The following is a 9,357-nucleotide window of genomic DNA, read 5'->3' as shown; positions in this document are numbered from 1 at the left end:
TTATTATGTTAAAATAAAATTATGTTGATATTTTGGAATATAAATAAAAAAAATATGTCGTTAATTTTATTGTTTAGCATTAAAATGTTATTAAAAAATTATTGTTAAAATAAAACTATACCGACATTGTCGGCGATTAAATTCCCTTTGGGCGGACTATGAAATAGTCATTTTTAATATTAAGTCAAAGTTTTTTTTTGTGAGATTATGATTAAAAACTAATAGTTAGTATGATATGTATCGTGAAATGTATATTATTTTAGAAAATATATTTTTATATTATTTAAAGCGTATAAAGCTAGTTTAAAAAACTTTAAAATTAATTATTTTTAATTTGCTAAATAGGACGGGTAATGTTCATTTGAAACTAATATAATATTTATTTCACTTCTCTAATTTAATTATAACTTTTTAGAATAATTTACATTTTAATAAAAAATTGTCATTTTTGAATTTGTTGAATAATAATTAATTTAGTAAAAAGTTCTTCATTTTTTTAATTTTAATTTCTATATAATATATAAAATATTTTTTGGAACTAAACTTTGATTGCGAATGCACTTCTATAATTTATGTTTATAATATTCTTACTTGTTAATGGGATGACTAAAGTGTGTTAACATATAAACTATGTTTTTATATCATAATAAATTCAAGTGACAAAGGAAAATACAAATTATTTACTTTAAACAATTAAAGATTTCAAATTGTTTTATTTAAATTTGAGATGTCATTGTCCTATGCTACATAGATTTCTATTTGAATTGCATTTCCAACATATTTGTCAGCTTTTCCTTTGCATAGAGAAACATGTATCATGATGTCCTTTTTTTCCTTCGCATATGATTTTCTAAACAAATAAGATCATATCTTTGTGTAGGACTTTTTAACCATATAAGTGTTTTTGAAAAAAATATTTACCCAATGGGTATACTTTAAAACATATTTACTATAATGGTTTTTTTTTTGGTAATTCAGTAAAAAAAGAAAAAACCACCGTGCCCTAACTCATTCTTTCAGAACGTCGTTTTTACCCGCAGGAAGAGACGCGCTCTTCGGCCAGACCTTCTTCTCCGGCGACTCCGACGACTCCACTGCAGCCGACGAATCGAAGGCAGTCGGAGGTTGCGACTTCACAGGTTCAATCACAGGTTCGATTATTTGAACTTTAATATTCAATTAGTTCAATTTTTTGAACTTTAATCTTCAATCACAGGTTCGATAATCAGTTAAAGAAACGATTCTATTGCACCTTAATGTTCAATTTCTGTATTTTTTTGGATTTCCATCACAGGTTCGATTATTTGAACCTTAATCTTCAATAGCCGATTGTTTCTCTTTTTTGTTGTTGTTACTGAAACTTTTGATTCCAAATGTAATAGCTTCCACCACAGTTAGGATTTATTGTCTACATTTGTGAGTATTTGAGATTTTTTGTGAATGCAATTAGATTCCATTCCATCACAGTGAACGAAATTTCAGTGAATGAAATTAGATTTGCTTGAATTAAATTAGATTTGCTTGAAAATTTGAGTTTATGTTTATGTTCTGATTGTTTGTTATGTTATATTTTTTGGTAGATGGATGCTAATGTCATATCAGACATTGTTCAAAATGAGAATTTCTATACAATCTCTCAAGTTGCTGTGGCGAACAATGCAATAACAAATGATAATGAAGCTGATGCAAATGAAGTGTTTGAAGAAGATGGCATAGGAGAAGAAGATGATGAAGACGCTTTTGACAACAACTTTCGAGTTCCTTCAACTTTTACTATTATAGAAGAAACGAATATAACCACCGACAACAAGTGGATTGTGACACAATTAGCGAGCAAAAATGATTTTACACAAGAGTTAGGGAAAGATGATTTTACAATCCGGTTGCAAATGGCAAGTTCGTGCAATCAAACGAAAACGAAGTGGATATTTTGAAATTACGAAGTACACGGGTCCACATACTTGTTTACACAACAATATTTCGCAAGACCATCCAAATCTAGATGGAAGCTTGATAGCCCAAGAAACCAAACATCTTATTAAAGAGCACCCTTCAATTAGTATTCCTGCTTTAAGAGCCGAAATAGTCGATAAATTAGGTTATATTCCTTCATACAAAAAGGTTTGGACCGGAAAACATAAAGCAATTGAACAAGTGTTTGGCAATTGGGAAGAATCTTATTCTGCTTTACCCAAATTTCTATGTGCAGTTCAAAAGTTCAATCCGGGGACTATAGTCGAGTGGTTAGTTGGCAATATGTTGATATTCCTTGTTCTCATGTATTGAGTGCATGTGCCACATTTTCTTTGAATAGTTGGCAATATGTTGATAAATGTTACTCAATTGTAAAATATTCTGATACTTGGGCTTTTGAAGTTTCCCCACTTCCTCATGAAGCGTATTGGCCACAATCTTTGTTTAAAGAATTGCTTCCAAATTTTGAGCTCTTACGGAATAAAAAAGGTCGTCCCCGCTCAACAAGACTTCGAAATGGAATGGACATTAAAGAAGGAAGAAAAGCGAACCTTTGTGGAATTTGTAAGCAAAGTGGTCACAATCGAAAAAAATGTCCGTCTAAACCAAGGTAAATTAAGACATTCAATATTTTTTCATTCGTATAACTTTATATCTTATTTTTTATATCTTATTATTTTTTTTATTTTTTTTTTGCAGATAGTGGTTATCGAATCAAAGTTATTTGGAATATTTCTTATTTTCTTTTGTCTTTTGTAACAAACGATTGTTGGGTTTGTACTTAAAATATTTTAGTGTTAGATGATGTTTGTGGGTTTAAATTTAAAAAGTTGTTGGTTGATCTAAATTTTAAAAGTTGTTTCTTGGTTTTTATAAGAAGATTTGTTAGTTATAGTGATTTGTAAAAAGCAATTAATAAACATTAAAAGCAAAGAAAAGTAAAAAAAAAATAAAAATAAAATTATATTAAATAAATAAAAAATTAGTTACAGTAAAGTATAGATAGAATACATATAAAGTGGCTTTAATTTGTGGTGCATGCCCTCATAGGAAAGAAGGAAAAGGAAAGGATCACATGTTTTAAAAAATAAAATAAAATAGTAAATAACCCTATATGGTAAATATGTTTAAAAGTATACCTATTGGATAAATAATTTTTTCAAAAACACCTATATGGTCAAAAACTCCTTTGTATAGTATTTTTTTAACATCTTTCAACCATTATTAGTATGTAGTTTTTTATTTTTAATGTTGTACTAACGATATCTTTCCAACGAAATAAAACATAAAATTAAAATATGACCACCATTTCAAACATTAAACATAAACAAATATTATAAAATATAATATTATATAATTTCAACAATATAATATAAAGTAAGGAAGAGATTATCAACCTATAAAATATAAACTAAATTAAAATTAAAATATTCATCTCTTTTATCTTTTTTATTAAAGTAAAAGATAACATCTATCTTTGAAAATAACTTAGGCACAAGATAAGAAATCCATGGTACACATAATTAACAAAAGAAAATAATAACTGTAAATATTCTTTTAGGAGGAAATAGTACTAAAAACTTGCAAACAACATGTCAAAACAAACAAAAACATCAAACCATATAATTCATTACTTTTTTATGAAGTTATTCATATATGTCAAAACACATAAATATCTTAATATCTAATGACAATCTAAGTTGAACTACACAGGTATTCAACAAACCATGGAAATCTCGTGGTACGTCTCTTCTCTTTATTTGCAGATCCAGAACATCAATCTTGAAACCATCAGAAATTTAGACCTGAAAACATTAAACATAATTTGTGAATCGTTTGGTAACAAATGAATTTCGTTTCTCCAGACCAGCAATCATATTTAACTAAAGAAACAGCATGTTGATTTATTAAATAATTTGAGATCCACAAACCCATTCAAATATGAACTATATTTTTCAGCTCTAAAGAATAAGCATGCATACAAAATATAAATCGAAATAAGAAACACATATATACAAGATTATCAAATGAAAACCCGAATGTGTCTTCCTGATCTCATATTCATGTACCTAATCTAACATAGTCTTCTTTCTAGAAAGCAAATCAGCCTTGGACAGTTCGATCCAAACAAGATTTCTTTGTAGGGAGAGCGATAGGTGTTGGTGGTTTTAAAAAAGAGTTAAGAGGGGAAGAGCATAAGACATTGGTGGGTGGTTGTGTATGTTTGACGTGATCAAATGGGATGGTGGTGGTGGAGTCTTATTTTAGCTAGAAGAAGAATCGGTGTGAGAGGCAGAGTAGAAGTGTTCATGGTGTCGTTGATAACGCCCTAAGATATTTGAAGAGGCGCTAGAAGGTAGTGAAGGGGTAACCATATAGTGAGCTAAGGGTTGTCTAGGTGATGGTGTACACCAAAGAATATGGGACTTCAAAGGCTTGTATATATAGCATATTAAAGGCTATTTTGATTGGTTAAATACCTTTCACATGGATTGCAATTCAAAATTCAAAATCAATGGTTAAGATTGATTTATAAAAATTTAATGGTCAAGATATAATTTCCTTAGTTTTAAGACTTTGTCTTAAAAATGGTGGAGCCCACAAACATGTATGTATTATAAAGTAGTTATATATATATATATATATATATATATATATATATATATATATATAGGAGTAGGATCAAATGAGAACACCTAAAAGGTTGAGAACGCGAGAACAGATCTAGACCATCTAATTTTTAAGATGTGTGGCTATAATTAATTGTTATTTTTCTAATTATTAATACATTTAAATTTTAATTTTTAAATTAAAGAAAATTATAAAGGCTATTAAGGTAAATAAGCATTACCCTAATTTTGTAAACTCCTATAATTACTCTCTGCCTCTCTATTTCTTGACCTAATCTCATAGAGCATTCAATCGATGAAACAGAAGCGGCCTCCTTCAACTCGATCATCATCAGACCTCGCCATCACCAAAACCCTCCAAGGCTTCAACGCCAAATCGGCCTCCTGCAACTCGATCTCCAATCGTTCTCCTACAACTCGATTTTATTTCATCGGTACTCATTGGAGATTCTATACCTGCATCCTTGAATCAAATGAAACAGAAGCGGAAGGGAAGGAAAGATGATGGCGAAGATGACCGCATTGAAGAAGAACGGAGAAGGAGTAAGAAACACAAAGGGGACAAAGAGAACGACGGGAGTAGGAGGGACTTAGACAGAGAACGTGACCATGGCTGTAGTCGTAGCCGTGAGGAAAGGTCTTCCCGATCGGAATGTCACAGAAGTAGTGTAGGGATGGAGAGAGAGACGTCGAGAGAGACAGACCGTCTTTGGTCTTCGAAGACGAACCATTCTTGGTGTCGGATTCGTCGACTGTCTTCTCCAAGTACTCATACTCATCGAAGTCCATTCTCTCGCTTGTAGTCGTTCCCCAAGTCCTAGATTAGGGCTTTGGAGGATCGAATTCGATCGGTGAAGCTGGTGTGGATTCTTGGACAGAGATGATGGGTGCGAAAGTGTGAACCCTAGCTTCTGCAGTATACTACATCTTTCTTATCTTTAAGTCTCGTGATCTCTCTTTGTGAATACATTTAGAATGTGTATTAATTTATGAATAACATTGTATTCATCTATGAATAGCAGTGCATTCATGTGTGAATGAATGTATTTATTTATGATTAGAGGTATTCATTTATTCATTTGTGAATAGCAGGGTACTCATTTGTTAATAGCAGTGTATTCATTTGTGAATAGCAGTGTGATCATGTGTTAATGAGTGTATTTATTTATGATTAGAGGTATTCTTTTTATTTTCTGTTGATTAAAAAAAGGAATTGGATTACTTGTAAATTGATATGTATTCATTTGTGATTGGAGTAGTTTCAGGTTTTTTGAAAAAAAAAATCATTTGTGAATATAAATGTATTGATTTGGGGTTGGATTTCTATTCATTTTTTTTTTGAAGAAAATAAAAACGTGAAATAGGAGAAAATTTTGATTTTTTTTCATTTTTTAAATAAATTTTGGTAAAAATGTTTTTTATATTCCATTAATAAGAAAAATAAAAAATCGAATATTTCTTTCTTTTTGGTAACTGTTCCTAAATTTAAGGGAATTTGATTGAATTTTGTTTTATTTTAATTTAATTAAAATATACAATTACTTATATGCCCTTATATATTGATTGGTTTAGAACTGTTCTCGCGTTCTCAACCTTTTAGGTGTTCTCATTTGATCATTTCCATATATATATATATATATATATATATATATATATATATAGGCTTAGGTTATTGTATTCTAACTAATTATTGTGTGGATGTAGGAATGAAGGTGGGCCAATCATTTTACTTATTTTAAAAAAAGTGATTAACACATATTATTAAATTAAAGATAATTAAAAAATACCATCTAATTTCATTCTAAGGGTATTTTAGTCAAGTGAAATAAATTTAAAAAAGGAAAATTCCAGAATTTTAGAGATAATTAATTCTCCTGATTTAAAAATTCTGATTTTTTTTAATTAATTCAATTTTAATTTTAACATAATTTTTTATTATACCGGATTTTATTCTATCGGAATGACATTCTGTTAGAATGGCGGTTTATAACATCCTTTAAGAAGACATAAATAAGAAGAAAACATGAAGAAGTACATTATGACAGAATACACAAAATCGATTCTTGAAATAATAATGTATCAAATAATTACATTGTATGATTGTGATGCAAAAAAAAACATTCTTGAACAATAACATTCTTAAAAAATAACAAGTGTCATTCTTAAAAAAAATTAAAAATTAAAAATTAAAAAAAAAATTCTTATACTGTGAGTGTGATGAATCTTTGATTCATTCTTCAAGCCATTTCTATAAGGTCTTCATGCCATTCTTCAAGTCATTCATTCGTGCCCTTGATCATAACATTTTATGAGAATAACTATCATGAAATCATATTCTGTCAGAATAAGTGGCATTTCGAGAGAAACATCTATTACAAAAATAATAATAAGAAAAAAAAATCTAAAAGAATCATTAAATCTAAAGTGCAATTAACATTTAATTCTTACAGAATATATAAAACATTTTAAACTTTGGCAGAATGCATACAACATTTAAAATTAGCAATCTGTGTTGTAATTCTGACAGAATAATTAGGGCAATAAAATATGATCATAATACGTAAGGACATTTCTAGACCACACGAGTTGCTAGTAATTCTGACATAATGCATACCACATGGTTAGATTCTTTAGATTCTGACAGAATGCATACCACATGGTTAGATTCTTTTGATTCATCCAATAATGTCCATGCGATCATCAACCTACTCTCTACATTTTAATGTGTGTTTGTGTATGATAAAGAAAGATTATTACAGAGAGAAAGAGAGAGACCTCGAGGTTCTTGTAAGCAGATATGTGCTGGAGTAAGAGGAAAATGGAAAGGGTGAGACTGATAAAAACAAATACAGCAGCTACTCCGGTTGTCCATGGGAATTGGGAGTATTTAAGAATCAGGGTCAAATTAACAAAATCCTCTCGTCCAATCTTCTTTATCAGTATTAATGCTTCAGAATTACCAAATGCATCATGAGAAGAAAGATCGACTGGCTGATGGATTTGGTTTTTTGCATCCAAAATTGAAAGCCTAGCCCTAAAATTGTCACCGATTCCTTGAATTAGACACTGAGTTAGCAAATACAAAAATCATACAGAAAAGTCGGATAGAAAAAAAAAACATGGAGATGTGTGTTCCATATGGAATTACGATGGACCAATTGCATTTGAAGACTTCATCAAGGCAATAGAGGAATTCGATCTTAAATATTACATTGGAATCGGTGGCTATGGTAGTGTTTATGAAGCCAAGCTAACCAATGGTAAATCATTTTCTTTAGGGAAACTCCATCGGAAATTATATTTAGGGTTTCCTGTGAAACCAAAATCGACATAGGTGTTATCCTCGCCAAAGAGACTCATGGAGATTTCCTGTGTGATCTTGTGTTAGGTTTAAGGGAAAATCAATCTGAAAGCAACATTGACATACTTGCGTTTGGAACCTTCCCTCACCGTCGTCTTCTTCAGGCCGCCACTATTTACGACTATTTTTATGAGAAATCAGATCCATCATTCCCTATGGACGTCCATTGATAGAATTTCTCTGTTGCATCTCTAACTCAGTTGCGTTTAGGTATTATTCGATCACATTTTAAGGTAGTTGCTCCATAAATCAAGGGATGAATTGATTTTGATCTTCAATTTTATCGGTGGAGGGTAAAGAACTATGGCTAGAATCACAGTGCTGAGATGGTGGACTCAAGTGATGGCGTTCAATAGTGGTGACTGGTGGAGGATCGACATGAAGGGGTTCTTTGATTTTTTTGGTCAGCGATTGAAGAAGTTGGAAGACTTTTTGGGGCTCGGGTTTTAGGTCGACTTTGGTCCTCTTACTGATGGATAGTTGGATCTGTGAAGAAAAGATGAGCTTAAAAATCATATATATATATATATATATATATATATATATATATATATATATATATATATATATAAAGATTAAAAGTTGGAATTCTTTTTTAATATTTTGAAATTAATACTTTCCGAAAAAACGGAAATCTAAGTATATTATTTAATTAATATAGAAGATTACTAATTTACCCTTATTAATTAATTAAAAATAAATTAATTATATTTAAAATAATTGGTCTACAATCATTCTTACATCCACACAATATTTAGTTGAAATTATATATATATATATATATATATATATATATATATATATATATATATATATAATTATGTTTTTCCAAGTTGTTAGATTGTTTTCGCATAAGCTAAACTATTTTTAATCGTTAATTTAATTATTTTCTATTTTCTAGTTGATTTTATTTAGTTCTTTTAAATTTTATCTTTTATATTTATTTTAGTTTTTCTGGTTATACATTAAATCTAAATACAAAAGCAAGTGTTGTGAACGTCTTTTTGGCAAAGTTTTTTAAGTGTATATTTTCTATCTGTTTGATAGAAATATAAGGGCGAGAATGCACTCAAGTATTGTAATGGAGTCAATAATTCTTCAGGGGAACAAACCCTAAAGCTCCTAATAGTTATGCATTATTGTGTGTTCAAAGTTCTTTGATTTCATGCACTGATTTGAACTTAAATGAGAGATACCATGGGTGTTTCATCATATGATGTTTTTAGATGGTTTCAAATGGGTCTTGGTGATGGTCTACCTAATGTGTCAATATACATTTGGTTCAGTTTTGCAAATTCATTTGCACCATTTTAATGAAAACAACGAAAAATGTCATGATTTATGATCATACATTGTGTCTACAAAGTATCTCAAACAATGAATCACAAGCGT

The 9,357-nt window shown here is 29.8% G+C and overlaps 2 long non-coding RNA genes across 2 annotated transcripts; one reads left to right on the top strand and one right to left on the bottom strand.

Annotated features, from left to right (window-relative positions):
* The first annotated feature begins 941 nt into the window (after window positions 1–941).
* Window positions 942–2,821, top strand: LOC145116914 (uncharacterized). The gene is made up of 3 exons (XR_013712379.1): window positions 942–1,151; window positions 1,581–2,584; window positions 2,674–2,821. It is a non-coding gene; the product is annotated as an uncharacterized LOC145116914 (long non-coding RNA).
* A 3,830-nt stretch (window positions 2,822–6,651) lies between these two features.
* On the bottom strand, window positions 6,652–8,450 carry LOC145111372 (uncharacterized). The gene is made up of 2 exons (XR_013710253.1): window positions 7,380–8,450; window positions 6,652–6,922 (listed from the first exon to the last, which is right to left on the bottom strand). It is a non-coding gene; the product is annotated as an uncharacterized LOC145111372 (long non-coding RNA).
* Window positions 8,451–9,357: the final 907 nt, after the last annotated feature.

The sequence above is a fragment of the Lactuca virosa genome, chromosome 5 (assembly GCF_052849685.1).
Source record: "Lactuca virosa cultivar CGN04683 chromosome 5, Lactuca_virosa_CGN04683_v6, whole genome shotgun sequence".
Classification (NCBI taxonomy): domain Eukaryota; kingdom Viridiplantae; phylum Streptophyta; class Magnoliopsida; order Asterales; family Asteraceae; genus Lactuca; species Lactuca virosa.
This window is presented reverse-complemented; position numbering and strand designations above follow the sequence as displayed.